The sequence below is a fragment of the Mycteria americana genome, chromosome 4, assembly GCF_035582795.1.
Source record: "Mycteria americana isolate JAX WOST 10 ecotype Jacksonville Zoo and Gardens chromosome 4, USCA_MyAme_1.0, whole genome shotgun sequence".
In the NCBI taxonomy this organism is placed as follows: domain Eukaryota; kingdom Metazoa; phylum Chordata; class Aves; order Ciconiiformes; family Ciconiidae; genus Mycteria; species Mycteria americana.
The window spans coordinates 15,270,594-15,288,092 of record NC_134368.1 but is presented as its reverse complement, the minus strand read 5'-3'; the positions used below and the strand labels follow the sequence as shown (position 1 = coordinate 15,288,092).

Below are 17,499 nucleotides of genomic sequence, written 5' to 3'. Positions count from 1 at the left end.
CCCGTGGAAACCGCCGGCGACGGCCGAGGACCCTGCGGAGGAGGGCGGCGGGCCGCCCCGCTCCGCGCCTCTCCGCGCCCGCCGGCCCCGCCAGCACCGGCGCCGCCGCCTCGCCGCGTCCTTCCGCCGGCTGCACCCCGAGCCCCCCTCGGTGCGCCGCTCCACCCGATGTCGTTCGATGTCGCTCGGGTAAGGGAGAGCGGTGTTTTCCCCTTTTTAAATTTTTTTTATTTCGTGCTTTATCTTTGCGCTCAAGGAATGGGCGCTGAGAAATGGGGACTCGATATTTTTCTTTCTTTCTGTCTTTTTTTTTACCCCGCTGCTTTCATTTCCAGCAATTTAAAACGTTAAGGTTGAAGCAAAGTTAGAAGGAAAATAATTGCTGTAATGAGGCTAGGCAATCTTCTGCAGGCACTGTGGCTCCAGCGAGACTGTAGCTGGGGGCGAGGCGGGACTTTTATCATCTCCTAAATATCAATGATGCTTTCAGTAACTCAGCGGAACAACATACCTGAACCCAGTCACTTTCTCCAGAGCTCGCTGCTCTAATCCCCCTCTTCTCATCTCTCGCTCCGCTCTGGCCGCCCAGTTCTTTCTGGCCCGGGGTGAGTTTTGGGTTTTTGTGGTTGGTTTTTTTTGTGTGTGTGTGTTTTTTTTTTTTTCCTCCTTTTTGGTCTGGCTTTCTTTTCCGATCATTTCTTTTCTCTGTGCAAATGACAGTGTCTGTGATCCTGACCCCAGCGCCCAACGCCGCGCCGGACCGGCAGAGCGCGGAGCCGGCTTTTTCCCACGTTGTGTCTCTGGCAAGAAAAAGGCTGGAGATAAACTCAGCCTCTGCGCGATTAGCCCGCGGGTTTGCGGAGAAGATCTAATCGCGCAGGAGGCCAGGTTTATCCTGTAAAGAAGCCCTCAAAAAACCGAGAGAGATTTTAAACAGCGAGAACCGCCGTGAGCTGGCTCCCCGCAAGCCCCGCTCCCCTCTGCCGGCACCTTTGGGCGCTGCGCGGCGGGGCTCCGGGCGAGCCGAGCCCCTTTCATCTCTCCGCTTTGTCTGTTGGTTTTTTGGGGATTTTTCTTTTTTTTTTTTTTATATTATGTCAACTCGGGATGGATATTCGAAGCGCAGGATTCTTATTGAACATGTCTTTGCTTTAAGTTTCCCCCCTGACCCTTGGGCTAAAGTCCTTGGTTGCTCAATTAAACCCAGATGAGAACAATTAATAACTAAGTAATGACAATAAGTTGGGAATCACACGGATGAACGCTCCATGTGAATAGGAAAAGCTCACACAAAAGAGCAAAAAGGATTTGTCGGCTCTTTTTAAGGGGGAATTGGCTTTTCTTTTTTCTTGCCTCTGGCTTACCAGCAAATAAAACTCACTTTTGTGTCTTTGTCGCCTTAAGGATCTCAGTGGGCAGTTGGAAGTGAGAATGGCTGTTTTCCTTTCAACTTGAGGGTGCTGGCGCCACGCAGCCCCAAGGATAGAGAGTAGCCAAAGCAAAGTTTCCTAATAACTCCCCTCTCCCCCGCCACCCCTCCCCAGTCACTCCGGTACCCCCCCGCCATGCATATCTCCACACACGCTCCTAGAGAGCCTCGGCAGAGAGACGAGAGAAAGCAGAGGGGCCCCGAGCACATCCATGTACCACCACAGACTCACAGACGAGGCAATCCTCTGCCGTGGGAAAGCGATCGCGCCTTGACGCGACGCTTTCCACGGAGGGTGGGAAATAAAGCGCAGAGTCGCCAGAGCACGGAAAGGGAGCAAACACCCGCAGAACCACGCACAAAATAAAAGGGAAGCCATTTTTCTACTCTTATTCCCCCAAACGAGGGGAACGACTCCGTTATCCACAGAGGAACGCAGCCTCCCGGGCGCCCTTGCCCGGCACCGGCTGCGGGCAGGCTGGGAGAGCCCCGGCTCGGAACGCCGCCGCGTCGCGCCCAGCGCCGGCTCCGGCTCCGGCTCCGGCACAGCCGGGCTTCGGGCGGGGGCAGAGGGGCGGGCAGCTGCTCCTTAGCAGTTACAGGGTAAGGAAGGGCTCGCCTTCAGCTTTAGCTCCAGAGAAGAAGGCTACCGGGAAAATCTGCTGAGCGAATCTTTGGTTAAACCCTGGATTTGTTGTCTGCTCTGAATTTCTGGCGTTTTCAGGGTTTCTTCCCAGCGAATTCACGCTGTTTAACTCGAAACACGAATCGGTGCCCCGTTGAATGATTTATCTAACCTTTTCCGTAGTGGTCAAGTGAATTAGGAGCTAAAAGCCTGTTTTCAAAAGTTAGGGCAGGCTAAATGCAGCAAGTGAGTTAGGCACAGCAGCAGCAGCCTCCTGCTGCTCGGGATTGTGCCTGGGAACACAACCTTCAGAAATCAGAGGCAGAGCAGGGAAGCTGCCTAACTTACCCATTGTAAAGGCCAGGCGGAGGGGAGGGGTAAGCCTGCGCCTCGGTAGTACTCCTATGCTTAAATCCAGGCTCATCGTCTTGTGTGAGTCTCCTGAGTTACATCAAACCTTCTTCCTAAAGAACTGGGAAGTGACAGGTCTGTTGAACAAACTGGCTGGACACCTTCACGGAGAAACGGGATACTTAGCACTAACTCCTGCTACTGCCTGATTTCAGGTAAACAGCTGAACTCGCGTATTTTGTATGCAAAGTGAAAATCCCGATCACCAACTTATTAGGGACTCAGAGATAATTGCTCTTCATCTCTCCTAATGATACATTTGATTTTACATTAGACACAGAGGTGGCCAGAGAGTGCAAGAAAAAGCGGCTGCTCAAATAGCCTTGTGGCCAGGACACTCCTCTGAGCCGTAGGGCCGTTCAAATTAAATCCAGCAGAGTGGTGACTGGCAAGTAAGTCTCCCATTGCTTGGGATATGATACACTGTACCCAATGAGCTGTTGGATGCAATGAGGTGGTTCTCTCCCTCCCTAGTTTTCCACAAAAGCAGGCTGATGTGGCTTAGGCACTTAACTGCGAGGGAGTTTGTGGCAGAAAGAGACACCTTCTTACTGCCTATCACAGTGCTGGGTCCAACTATATATATTATTATACATATATATATATATTCTAATCCAAGGAGTGTGTGGATTACTGAAGTTTCCTTTCATTAGTTTTTAACTCTCTCCACACCTTGTGTGAAGCACAGTGGTGTCTGTCCCTGGCCTAAGCAATCTGTTCCACAGCAGGGAGCCTAAAAATGAGGCATTGCGATAATGGGCATTGCAACACACAGCTCCTTGGGGCTGGCCCGAGGCCCCTCTGCAACACGGGCCCATTGTCTGTCCAGCTCTGCGGCAGGAGAAGCCGGAGGCAGAACCAGAAGCAACAGCTCTGACTCATTTAACTACGAGTAGTAAATTGTAACATGCTGCACAAGAGAGATTTAGCAGTGATTTGCTTACAACAGTAAATCGGCCGACATTAACTCCGCTCCATTGTACTTCTTCATCTCCGAGACCTTTTATCCCGCCAGGCTGGATCCGGTTCCCACCCTGCAGTGATTAAAGGGAGAGCAAGAGAGGGAGCTACCTGGACACAGTCTCCCTCGTGTGACCGGGAACGTGCAATAAATCCACCGTGCAAAGCTGCCCTTTTCATCTCGGGAAGTGGCCGCAGCTGAGGACCCCACCGCGGCACGGAGTAGAACTCCTGCCGGGAGGTGGGAGGTGAGTGCCTGCAACCACCGCACCTTTGTGCGGCTGCCTGGTGTGGGATGGAGTCCCCTCAGCCCACAACTGATTCCCATGATGGTGTGAACAACACTTCAGCGTTTCTTCTTGCTTAGCCCTGTGGAAGAGAAACCAGCCTCTTTCACAGGGTAACACAACAATCAAACCTACTCAGTTAAATAGTACAGACTCAGGCCTTGCTAGCGAGCTGTAAGACAAACCTTGGGAGGGAGTTTTGTAGGAACAGTGTTCAAAATCGGGGTGATTTTGTGTCTATGGCCCACTCCCATCGAAGCTGGGGCAGACAACGGGGCAGTAGGGTCAGGGTGATCAGCATTGGGCAGGACTGAGATCCAGGGACCCAGGCATAAAAAGACGCAGCCCAAACTAAATGTTCTTTCAGCCTAATTGAGCAATGCTTTTGTTGTAGGTGTTTTGTATCGGACACACAGCAACAGGCAGGGCGGGACGTGCACTCGATGTACGTCGGAGAAAGAGGTACCGTACAATGACAAACACATTCAAGACCCTCTGACCACCACTGTCGCTGTCCCAATGTAGGGGTAGAAAGAGAAAGAGCACTCAGAGGAGGCAGTATTTAGAGGTTTCACTATGACCCAGGCTCCCTTCGCATGCCAGAGAGAAAGGAAGCGGCAGTGGGAGGGAAAGAGGTCTGGTAGCAAAGGAGGACAAAATTATGTTAACTGGAAGACTGCAAGTGGTGCAGGGAAGCTCTCAGGAATTAATCTCTCTCAGAATTATTTCCAAAAGACAAGCTGGAGGGAAGGAACAACTTTCTTTTGATGCAATGTTTTGTGTGCATTGGGCATTATTATGCAAATATCAGCTAACACAAACACAGAAGTAAGGATAGGATGCTTTAAAACTCGAGGGGTGATTGTCTTACGGTGTAAATGCATTTAGATGTAAGCCGATGGACCTGTCCCCATTTACATCAGCAAAGCACTGGAAGAGATTTTTCTGGGGCTCTGAGACCTGCCCTCACATTATGCCAAGCTTGTGTGCATTAGTCCTGGGGAGCATCTGGTCCTCACACTTTACTCACTAAAAGCCGTAAGTGCTTTTCAAAACCTTGTAACAAGCTTTGGACTTACTGTGAAAGCTGCATCCGTGGTATATCACAAGAAGAGACAGTGGGATGTTGTAGATGTTGTCAGTCTGACCAAAGATTTTTCTTTCTGTGACATTGTCAATCCTCTCTTTGGGTAGGAGGCTACATAAACAATACACACTAAATTCTATTTATAAAACAAAAAACAGGGCTGCAAAATACAATATATGTGCTGTGGGACTGGGGGACTGGAATAGACACAGAGAGAAACAGCAGTCAGTGCTTTTCAAAACACTTTAACACTTTAATTGCCTTGAATTCATTGCCGCCTCTGGAGGCACCTACCTGACTATGCAGACACTGTAGGCTACTGAACGGAGATGTTCCTGGTTGCCTCTTAGCCAGGAACCTGAACTCGAGTACCCTGCGAGACCCCCGGCAGCTGAGAGCCTGTAGTGCCAGAAGGCAGCATGATGTCTCCGCAACAGCGATTGTATCAGGTAACAACTGTATCGATATAAATAGTAATGCAAATGCAAACTTTCTTTAGTGATTAGCACAGCTAAAAAACTTCAGCCACATTATTTTTATAGACAGCCGAAGTATTAACTGCATATCCAATACCTACATTCAGAAAGCTTAGACTAGCTTTTAACTCAGAATTTTAATTTAGAAGTTACTCAAAGGAGGACTGGCAACATCTTTAGTCAAAAGACTCTTCAAGAGTCATTTCTTAAAAATGAAATGTCCTTAACTGCATTTGTGTCAGCTATGATATCTGAATTAGGATGAACTTAACAGCCATATTAGCTCAGAGTTCAAATGTGGATCTTTAGACAGCTCTCCCTTTAATTCAAGAAGCTTGGTGCACACATGCTAATTTTCCCTCTAAATAATTGCATCTTTCAAGTACGTATTCAAAATCAATCCAAGTCAAAAAACCTGGAAAGAAAATAGAAAGTTGTGCAGGGCGTATAATAAAATGAGAAAGCTGAGATGGACATGTAATCCTAAACTATTCTTACTTTCTAAAACACCAGGCTGAATTTCTTCAAATGTGAATTGTTTTCCCTTCCTCAAAGATGGCTTTAATACCAGCCAAGTTTGAAGTTTCTAATGACATTTATTTCTGAGCTATGTATGTATGAGAATTTCACTTTGGATAGTTGGAGACTGTGATCTTTTTCAAGCTTGCATAATGTTTAACATGACTGAATCAATTTTCAAAACAAAGAAATGCGAAAGCATTGAAAAATGCCCAGAACAAGAATGGGCATTTCCATTCCATAAGGAATTTGTTTGGAAAAAATTATAGAGAGTTATTGGAATTAGAATTTAAGTTTATCTTAAGTTTGCTGGAAGGTAAAGTTATATTATATGAGACAATTAACCATTGGCTTCGGGTCTGGTCCAAAGCCCAATAAAGTCAGTGGCGTCTTTCCACCGGCTAACTAACAGGCTTTGGGTCTGACTCATAAACTGCAGAGCTCCACAGAAGATAATAGGTCTACACTGCTTATGTGAAAGTTAAATATAGCCCGATGTTTGTAAGTGTGTGTACGTATTATGATTAATTTAAAACCCTGGTTAAGATTGAGTTACAGTTTCCATTTAATTCATATGCATGTGTTTGTATTTGTATGCATGTACACGTAAAGACAGACATCTGTGAATGTGTAAGTGCACATACAGCTCATGTCATAGAGATGATTGAATCAAGTATATACACATGATGGTAAATATCAGCATTTTCTACAGTAGATATCACTGCTGCAGTATATATACTCTGACAGATCTGACCATAAACTTTCAAAACCAGCAGCATCTGTTTACATTGAACTGCAATAAAAACTGAAGGAGGGATCAGTTAGTATTAGAATTTTATCTTTTCAATGTCCAGAAACAGTTTCTGTGCCTTTGATGTAGGCTGTCAAGCACTACTGGAAAATTGCATCTCTCTAATTACCGCATTCAGTGCAGAGGAAAGGGCATGACTGCCTGGCAGCATCTGTCAGTGGGGACCCTGCAGGGACTTGCTTTTTGGGTACTGATAAGCAAAGTTAGCTCACATTCAAAAAAACAGTAAAGCAATCCTTGCACAAAGGGGGGAAAAAAACCAGAAGGGGCACTATTTTGGATGATCTAGCAGAAAGCAATACAGCTCTTCTCTGTTCCAGCTATGATTAACCCTTATCTCTACTGGCTGCTCCCTTCAGACAGAGCTCCCTCCACCCTCCATGAGAGTTTAGCCTGAATATAACCTCAGTGGCAGCGGCACCATTGCTTATACAGGTATAGGCATGTTCAGGCAGGTAACAAGCACCTGATGAACCTGTGAAATAGTTTTATTGTGCCTGGCGATGTGGCTTCACATTTTGAGGCATTTAGAGGTGGTACTGGCTTATCTGCTCCTCGTTATCCCCGTTCCTCATTTCTCCCCTTATGTGACAGAGGGCCCTCTTGGCTATGTGTCACAAAACATTTTATGGCATTTTTAAACCTGGATCAGTTGCCTGATGAGATTTAGAGCTACGACCTGGCTAATGGTTGCAGTGGCAAAATGGAGGTTGCAAGGGAGGGGCGGTTAGAAAGCTGGAGCGCACCGAGCTCTGTAAGGTGACAATGCCACCAAGAAGAGAGTGGCACTCACCCTTTCACAAAACTCTTTGTTGATATGAATAGGATCTTTTATTTTAAAGTCTAATTGCAAGTGAGAAATAAAGGGTTACTAAGGCTCGTTCATGTTCTTTTCCTCCTGTGTAAACAGAAAGCAAGCATTTGTATACTTTATATATTATGTACATGAACAAAAGACCTAGTCATCAGCAGCGTGCATCCTGAACATGCACCAGGAAGAAAGGCCTGTCAAAATAATTGCCCCTTTTGTAATATTCTTACCATACTGTGGTAGCATCCAGAGTAGAAGTACTTCCAGGAGACGAGGAGGATGTGTGACAGCCAAGCACAGCCAGAGGGGAGAACGACCTCGGAGAAACGACTCTGGAAAAAAAATGCAAAATAAAAATAGCCAGCTAGCATGCAGTGGAACTGAAGTGAATGCCTTGTGGGCGATCAGAACATCTTCCATGTAGAGAGTGCCAAAGCACAGGTGGGGAGCAGGGAGGTGAAGAGATAGAAACACATCCCTAATGTTTCCAGTGAACAGCGGCAGGAACGCTGTGGAAGACACTGGGTGCATTGTATTGTGCCTGGCAGCAGCATTTATTTCATATGGGCAAAATAAGTGCAAGAACATAAACATTTGCAAACCATCTACTTTACTGGCAATTCATAAGGAGAACTTGCAGAGTGCTTAATGCTTCCATAGCCCGGCCCAGGGGGACTGAGGTATTTGCGCATATTTTAATAAGGAGGAAAGGCCAAAAAGGGAATTATTCTGTTTCTCCCAGCTGCAGGGTTTCAGCATTGTGGGAGAGCTGTTGGCCACTTGGATTCTGCTTGTCCTGGAGCACAGGTAAACTACAGGTATCTGAATCTCAGGGAGCAATTTGGCACGCTGTCTGCCATCTAGAACCAGCTGGTGCTTCTGTCTTGGACTGCACAGTTTCCTAAAGACATAACAGCACCTCCTAAAAGCCAGAAACTCAGAAACTAAGCAGCTATGTAACTCACTCCCAAGGAAGCTCAACTCCAAGTGAGGGTGTGTGGGCGCTCAACCTGCACTCAGTCGCTGGGAAGCGCTGAATTCAGCATAAGGTAGGTCAGTCAGCACCCCTCTCTTACAAAAATACATCTGGAACAGGACACAGCAGCCTAGCTCAGAGCAAGCAGGGTTCCCCTCCACGCTGTCCTGAAGAGTTCAAAGCCAACGTACCCACCTCCCGGGGCAGTGTCCTCTTCCCCTGCTGAGGTCTGAGGCATTGCCTCCTGTCTCCCGGCGGGAGCCGTGTCCCTCTGCAGCATGCGGTACACAGCCATGGGGATCACAGAGGGAATGAGCGACAGGAGAAACCTGGCTCTGTTTTAAAGTTATAGCTAGTGGTTATCTGATACAAAATGCATAGGTAATTTCAGGGTCCTGAGTGTGGTACAAGGGTTTTTTTAGTTTAATCTTTAGAGGTGCCTACTTCTCACGTACTGATCACACTGAGCATCTAAGCATCTGCCTTAGGTGCTCTAAAACATCTAGAGAGACCAAAACCAGTGCTCTTTAGACAGCTTACACCTGCAGTCGGTGTCCAAAGATGGTAGTTGAGTGCAACCTCTTTTTTTTTTGTTTGCATGTTTCCTGTGTATACTTATTGCATCTAAGAAACAACTCAATTAGAGAGAAACTCAGACATGAAGAGAGTTACACTGTGTTCACTTCACCTTTCCATTTCGTTCTACATCTCCATTTATTATCTGTCAATTACAGGTAGGCCCCGTGCATCTTTGAATCCATATTTGTGTTTATGCACTTATTATTGAATATATAGTTGTTAGAACATTCAATAATGTGTAATTGCTTTTTACTATGTATTCATTTGCCTTTTCTTCTAGATGGGAATTTGTATATGTGTTATATTTGGCTCCAGTCCTGCAAACAGTTGTGCCCATGAATAACTTTACCCACATTAGGAGCCCCACGGATCACAGCTTCTCTCTCACTCACTGAATTCTGTGAAGTTACTCATGCAGTTAAATTACTCATAAGCATATGCATTTGCTGGATCAGGGCCTCTCCATGTAAGTTTGATCTTTATAATTAATTTAAGACATCAATACATTTTTTTAAATAAAGGAAGTAAATCCTTGGAAAGTGGTAATAAATTTTTAGAGTTGCACTTGTTAGAGCAATAAAATGCACCTTAGTTTATTAATTAATAACTGTTTTTTAACTTGACACTCTAAAAACAAAATAACATGGACATACTACTAAACCATTTTATAAAATAATATATTTAGTATTTAATAACTTGATATAATAAAAGAGGGTTTCTTTAAACAGCATAACGAGGTAAGAACATTTTCTTAAATGCTATGTCAGCAGAAGCTGCCATTTTATGCTAGCCTGTTAGCCAACACATAAATACCTCAAGCTTTGATCCTAAAACCTTTGCCAATTGGGCATGGTAGTGCCTGCCCACAACCCTCGCTAAGTCTCCTGGAACGTAACAAGTGGTTGGATCAGGGCCTTAGATCTGGAGATCCACTAGGCTTAAAAGTGATTGTTTAAAGTTATTTTGTATTTTCCTTTCCACTAGAATCTGCTGCAGCTCTCTGTGGACAGGATACTAGTTCAAGCACCTGTAATAACCTGTGATTGAACATGATTTGTTTTCTGGAAGGGAACAGCTTATCCTCTCAAAAGAGGCCTCAGATTATTTTGTTCTAACTTTTATACATTGTCTTAATTTTGGGCATGAAAATAGAAGCCAAACGTTTCTACACATTTCTAGCTGTAAGAAGGAGCAGAACTGGCAAGATCCAAGTCGTGGAGCTGTTTAGCATCCTCACAGAGGCAGACAGAGGTTTTACTTCGAATCACAGCCCACCTCCAGGAGGACGGTTCCTGGTGATCTACCCACTCTTGACCTGAGCATTTGCTCACAGCTCTCCTCTCCTGATCCTTGTGCTTGACCCATGCCCTGTCCTGCTCCTCTTGGCTTTCTCTCCCCCATCTTGGGCATTGCACTTGGCTTGGTAGATGTGCTGGTTTGTTTTGGTTCTCCTTGGGGCATTTCACTGTCATGAGTGGCCACGGGCACTGCCTCTAAGTGTGTGTCCCCGTCTGCAGCCCAGCCCTGGCAGCGTCTCCAGGGGAGCCTGGCCATGGGACTTCTCCTGCCACCCGCTCCCTGCTCAAGGCTCCCGGGTGCTTCTCTGCCTGTGTGACCAGTCTTACCATGTCCCCGTGCCATGTCATGGGCACTAACAGAGGCTGCAGCCTTCACCAGGCTGCACTTCCTTGTCCCTGGTTCGTGCCCCATTCTTTCTCTCCAGATCTTCCTCTTCTCACAACCTTGCTCCTCCACTGTCCCGACGCATCCTCACGTGGGTGGCATTTGCCTCTGTCAGCAGGTGCAAGGCTGTGGTCACACTATGGTGGCATGGCTGCTGCAGCACCAGACTTGGCTTTCTGTCTTCTCCACCTGCTTGCCTTCAGCTGAGGGACTGCTCAGCTTTGCAGCATCCCTTGCCATGCCAGACCGGACCTCCCTTAGCCATTTCAGCCCCCATAACGCCTGCTCCTGCCTCAGCTCCATTTCCACTCCTGACTCCTTAAAAGTACACTTCTGTCCCTGAAACAGACATTCCCAGAACTAGTTTCTTTTTGCTCTGCTACAAAACTGGTCCTCCTTTGCCACCAGCTCGCTTGTGACACCACTGTCCCACACTCCCTGACACCTGACATGGATTTCACTGGGCTGTTTTGTGAATGAAGTGGGCCTAGAAACCCTGCAGGAAAATCAGATGAAAACAAATGTTCACAGTTCTCTAGAAATTGGTGTCAGCTCCCTGATACAGAGAGTTTTACAGCTCTATAAATCAGGCTGAAAATGTAACCAGAAGCCCTGTTAGCTTTCTGTTTCTTTTAGCACATCCGTTTCTTGTAAAATTCCGATTAGAGGGACTGGTCTCTGTAGAAATCATTCACTCTGAACCCAACAGGGCTATAAATCAAAGCACTACAAATCACCACAATTTGCAGATTCTGGGTTTCATCATTTTATTGCTTTTGGAGAGGTTATGTAAATGTTTTTGGAGAATATTGACCTCTGCATCCTCTGTCATATCTGGGAGGATGAAGAAAATAAAAATGTTTTCTGAAAACCAGGTATCTCATTCATGCGACTATACTCTTTTTCTAAGGGCTGAGGTCAAGAGTGCTTTCTCATATGAAGAATTGAGATTCTTCATCAGTGAGGCTGCTCCCATAACCTGGGGCTAGAGGAACAATTATTTTCTTATGAAAGCAGCAGAAAGAGAGTAGGATTTTACAAGGGTCTCTGTGAAAAAGGAAAAATGTGATTCAGTGACAATCGTGCAAATAACACCATTTATGACTTCTCTGCCCCAGCCCGGGTTTGGCTGTACAAGATGATGATTATCTGCTCCAGCAGGCAAAGATTTCATCACCTCCCAGTATGAATGACAATACTGTTCCCAACAAATTTTGCCCTCCCAGTGACAGTAAATTCAATCTAGGCTTGCAAACTCCAGATAACCCTGAGCTGAGTCACACCGGCCTTCTCGGCAATGCATCAAACCCAGAAGTGGCCACAGCTGTGATTCGGTAAGCGATGTGAAAGGGGAGTTGCTGGAGGAGTGTTTTTAGACCAGGCTTAGTCATGAGTCAGGTTCTGCGCAACACTTTGCCAGGCTCCAAGCCTGTAAGAACCTCTCACTTTTACCTACCTACTTCCTGAAGTCCAGTGTCATCAGCAGACTTGTAGCTTCTTAATGTAATAGACTTCTGTTCACCATCCAGTTCACCTCATTAGTCACAAAGTGCTGGGAGCTTGTGCACATCATAAAGATCAGGGAAAAAACAACCATACAAGGAAAAATGGCTTTGGATGCAGACTGAAAGCATTAAATTCTTTCCTTTAGATTTAGTATCACAGCAACAGTATGTCGTTTATCAGGGATAAATTTAATATCTGTGGATTTTTAATTGTACTAAGTTGGTATCTGAGGGCTCCAATGGGGACCAGATGCCCACTGCACAAGACGTTATGCAACACAGAAGAAAAAAAATGGTCCTTTCCCATGTGAGCACATAAGTCTTTGCATTGCCTTTACCAGAACAACTGTAAGTTTAGATTTCTCATTACTATATGCAGATAATGTATACTGTAAGGAGAAAATTTTTAAAGGCACAGTTAAGTGTGAGGCATCTGATTCCCCTGACCCTCAGAGGGATTCTTAACACTTATTTGCCCATGGTGCCTTTGAAAAGGACCACTCAGGCACCCAAGTGGTACGATCACATTTTTCAAAAGTTCCTTTCAATACTGAAAATACTCTCAGAAATGGGACCTATGTTTCAAAGTCACTGTTTTCAACACACTAGATTTTTTAATTCGGCCTAGTGTTTAAACAGACCCATCATTTTTATTCTGTAGTCTATAAAGCCAATTAAAGTAATTAAATAGAAATTGGAGAGTATTTTAAAGGCTGGTTTAAGATTCCTCTTTGAGCAGTGTAGCTTAGTGTTACAGTAGGACACCATCTGCTGTCCAAGCGGAGTCCAACTGCTGCTGGCTCAACAGCAGAATGCAATATTCTAGCCATAAAAACAATGTGATTTGTATTATCTTGGTAATGCTTTTACAAACCAAATTCCCCGTCAGATTTGTGAGTCTGTGTTGTATTTTCTTTAGGACAGCTGATTGAATTTGGTCTTTTTTGCCCTTATGTGGTAGGAATACATAAAATGAGGATTTCTTCATGAAGCTGATGTTTTCCTTTTTTGGTAAAAATGCTGTGCAGGTACTCAGGGTACTGAGAAATAAATGTTGTAAATGGAAATAAATAGTAATTCAAATTTTGCATTTGCAAATAAATTGTGGGGACATTACTGGTTAGTCTACTCTAAGACTAGCACAGCACAGCCAGCCAGGTGCAAGCTATCTACCGACTGCCCATTGAAGGTGCTCCTCCCATCCTTGTCTAGCTCTCAGGGAAGCATCGAGGCCTTGCTGGTGCAGCTGCCAATTGCTGTTAATTATAATGGAGATTTCCCCACTGTGGCCACCTTACAATTGGAAACTGAGCTGAGACCATCCACTTATTTTGCACAGGCCGCTGAACTGATTGCCAGGTGATAATGACTTTGGGTTACTGTCAACGTGGAGCACTTCTGAGGTGACCTCGCTGTGGGAAACTCCATATTGCCTTACAGATCTCCTGCTTGTACTAAATTAGTCTCAGGCTTTGAAGGTGGATTGTCAGGCCCAATTATACCTGTTGACAACCTATAAAAATGTTTCCTTGCTTGCATAATTGGTATGTCTGTGTTTCTTCTCTCCGTTTCCTTCCAGAAAGAGGGAAATTTTCTTTAAAATGGTTTCTGTTTTCCTTTGTTTCAGAATTGTTTTTCTGCTCATGCTGCTCAAAACGCCAACATTACTGTAGAAGAAAAGTGTTGGCTTGTCATCTTGTATCATAAATACAATGTAGTAGAGATATCAATGCAACTGGTAAGCTGCAGTTTGAGTCAGTACAGTAAAGCTATGGCCAGGAATTGAAACAAGATATGCAGGAAAAGATTGTTGGTATCACTGTATGTAGACTAAAGGCCTCAGTAATGTCTGTAGGAGATCATACTCCTTAAATTCTTCTCTTAGGGCTACATAATTAGAGCTTTGGGTTAGCTGAAGTGACAAAGTTAGGAATAAAATTGCCTTTAATTCCTCAATTAAGCCAATGGGCAATTAGTGAGTGATTTTCATGCTACTCTCTGGAGGGTCCTATATTTCTCTACTGCCTGTATAGGAAACCTCAGTTTGATGATTCAGTTAGTGGGGATGAATCTAGGTCTCAGCGTGCAGTGTACATAGCCACATCTGAGCTCCTAAGAAGCTATAGCAAATTAATATTTTGCCTGCTTTTGAGAATCATCTAGACATTTTCTATTGAGAAAACACTCTTATGGGACAAAAGACTTGGCCAATGTGCTACTCACCTCTTGCCTCTTCCATCTTCATGCCTGGCTTTAGCAAGAGTAGCACATACAAAACTGGACATGGAGCAATAGTTTATCAGAACTAAGCATTGCCTTCCCCAGTCCTTTTAGCTGTTGGTCTGGGAAAATACATACAGGACAAATACTTTAGGCTTTCCCATGTAATTTCTGCATATATTTGGAGCATTTATAAGAAAAGTTAAAGAGAAGGTTGAAATTGCTCAAGAAAGAAGTATACTAAAGCATGAATAAAAAATTTAGAAGAAAGGGACAATGGAAAATGCTGTAGATATTTTGCTTTATTTTTCTTTACAAATGCCTATTAATAAATTTGGTATAATTAATGTCACCGAGCAATTTCCATATTACTTGGGGATGAGCTGAGATAGATGAGGAATGAACATAATGCCCAGGTATGCTTTCCAGACTGAAACAGATTCTTTTGATTCAATGCTCACTGCTATTGAAGATGAAATTGATAAAAATATCCGTCAGAAAATACGCATTGCTACTTGGGTTAAGAAGTTACAGATCTGTGCTGGTTTTGGCTGGGATGGAGTCAATTTTCTTTATAGTAGCTAGTATGACTCTATGTTTTGGATTTGTGCTGAAAACGGTGTTGATAATAGAGAGATGTTTCAGTTGTTGTTAAGTAGAGCTTATACTACATCAAGGACTTTTCAGCTTCCCATGCTCTGTCAGGTGTAGGAGAGGTTGGGAGGGGACACAGCCAGGACAGTTGATCCAAACTGGCCAAAGGGCTATTCCATACCACATGACGTCATGCTCAGTATATAAAGGGAAGGGGAAGAAGAAGGAAGGGGGAGACATTCGGAGTGATGGCGTTTGTCTTCCCAAGTAACCGTTACACGTGAAAGCCCTGCTTTCCTGGAGATGGCTGAACACCTGCCTGCCCATGGGAAGTAGTGAATGGATTCCTTGTTCTGCTTTGCTTGCGTGCGCGGCTTTTGCTTTCCCTATTAAACTGCCTTTATCTCAGCCCACGCGTTTTCTCACTTTGACTCTTCCGATTCTCTCCCCCATCCCACTGGGGGCTGTGTGGTGCTTAGTTGCTGGCTGGAGTTAAACCATGACAGGATCATACACCACTATGCCACTGACAGCAAACAGAGAAATTCTGTAAAGTAGATTTAGGACAATTCTGTAGTATGGAGTTCAATAAAATGATTGGATACTTCTCATTTTTACCATTTGCTCAATGTCACCATTAAAACCATTGCTCCTAGTACCCAAGTGTGAGTAGATGACTTTCCGCCTGATGGATTATCCTGATGTATGTGTTATATTTACAGACTTGGATGCAATGTACCAATACATAAGCTTTCTGTGTAAGTCATTTGCCATCTGCCCGCCATTCCCAGTCTCGAGCAGAGGAGGCTTGTGGAAGACATCCTAGAGTCCTCAAACACTTCAAAGGTTCCTCTGTGAGGAAGGGGAAAAGTGCTTCTCTGTCTGCTGTGGGTAATATCAGAAATGATGATCTTAAATTGCCCAATTTGGGTGGGATAGTGGGAAAAAATTTCTAACTGTAAAGACTGAAGAAAGACAGAAATAAATGACTAAGGAAACTGTGTACTGTCCATAATTAGAAATTCCTTAAGGACAGGGAGGCAAGCATCTATCATGAGTAGATTTTAATTTGATCCTGCCTTTGAAAGGGGGAGAGGAGGGTGAACTAAATGGCTTTTTAAGCTCCTTTTCATTTTTGGCGATTCTGTGGTTCCCCCCCTCGTAGCTGTGGTTACCACTGTGGTTACTACAGCTTCGCCCCTGCTCTGGATACGCTGCAATTGAAGGTGCACTTGCAGCTGGCAGACCCGGGGGATGCCATCCTCTCGCCAGCCAGCACCAACAGGCCCCGGCTGCTGCGGCGGCATTGCTGGAGATGAGTGGAAGGAGATGGAGGACACGGTGCAGAGGCTGCCCCTTGCTCCTGCCTTTCTGTGGGCCTCCCCTCCCCTGGCTCTCCCTGCCCCGCCAGCCATGAGTGCTCCAGAGGGAGCGTCAAGCCGAGGGCTTGTCATCACGGGAAAGCTTCGCCAGTTATTCCCGTGTCACGGCTCCAGCACAGCTGTATCGCTACAGTGCTGTCTGGGGATACTCTTGTTCTGCGATAAGAGTTGGTTTCTTTTGGCTTACTTTAAATGCCTTTAGTTTCCAAAGTGACATCAGGGCCCAGTGTTGGTCTGAACATAGCCAGGGGTTTGCACGGGTCGAACCACCGCTATGGGATTTGACTCCCGTCACATCTTGTGGCCGTCGGCATTTTGCAGCTATTTGATTTTTCACTCTTGGGTCAATGGCAGCTTTCGGCACAGGGCCCTGAATTCAGCCCTCAGTTCACACAACATAAAATGACAGGGTCTACCCCAGAAAAAAGATCATTCTGTGATAAAATGAAATAATACAGTAAAAGATGATATCTGATAAGGGTATGGGTTTGAGCTCCATCCTCAGCTCACGCTGTGTTGCTGTCCCCAGCAGCAAGCCCTCGCATCAGCTCATCATTGCCCTCCCTCTGCGTGCCTGGTCCATCAGAGGGGCTCTCCTGGGGCTTGGCCAAAAGCCCCTCAGACACCTCCAGGCTCTCCTCTCTGACTCCTGGGGAGCATAAGCAGCGATCACATCCTCAGGGATTCGCAGAGGATGGCTGCCGATGAGCCGTGCCTGGCATGATTTCACCTTGCCCCGCTCTCTGCTTCCTCCTGCCTCCATCCCCATAGCTTCCCTCCTACATTCCCCAACCTGAAGCTTATTTTGAAGATTTAACTGGAACTTGTGCAGTACATTCACTTCATATCAACCCTCTATGCAGGGATGAATTTTGCCCAGGTCAGGTGATGAATTCAAGTGGATTCTGTCTTTCCAGTGCCAGAGAGCAAGTGTCTTCACTACCATCAGTCTGACCAATGGTCCCAGTACCTTCCTTGATGGTAAATCCTGCAGATGAGAGACATGAATAATACACAAAGCAGGAGTGGTCCCTGAATTAGAGTTCAGAAGGGTGATTTCTCCTCAGTCCTCAGCGTGCATGCATGACCACACAGTGCCCGAGAACACAGCTAAGGCCCCCCACCTGGATTTGTTACGATCAAC

At 45.4% G+C, this 17,499-nt stretch overlaps 1 protein-coding gene across 1 annotated transcript in view; it reads left to right on the top strand.

The window, feature by feature from the left end:
- EVC (EvC ciliary complex subunit 1) overlaps positions 1-17,499 on the top strand; it is a 510,906-nt gene that overhangs the window by 48,546 nt on the left and 444,861 nt on the right. The window lies entirely within an intron of this gene.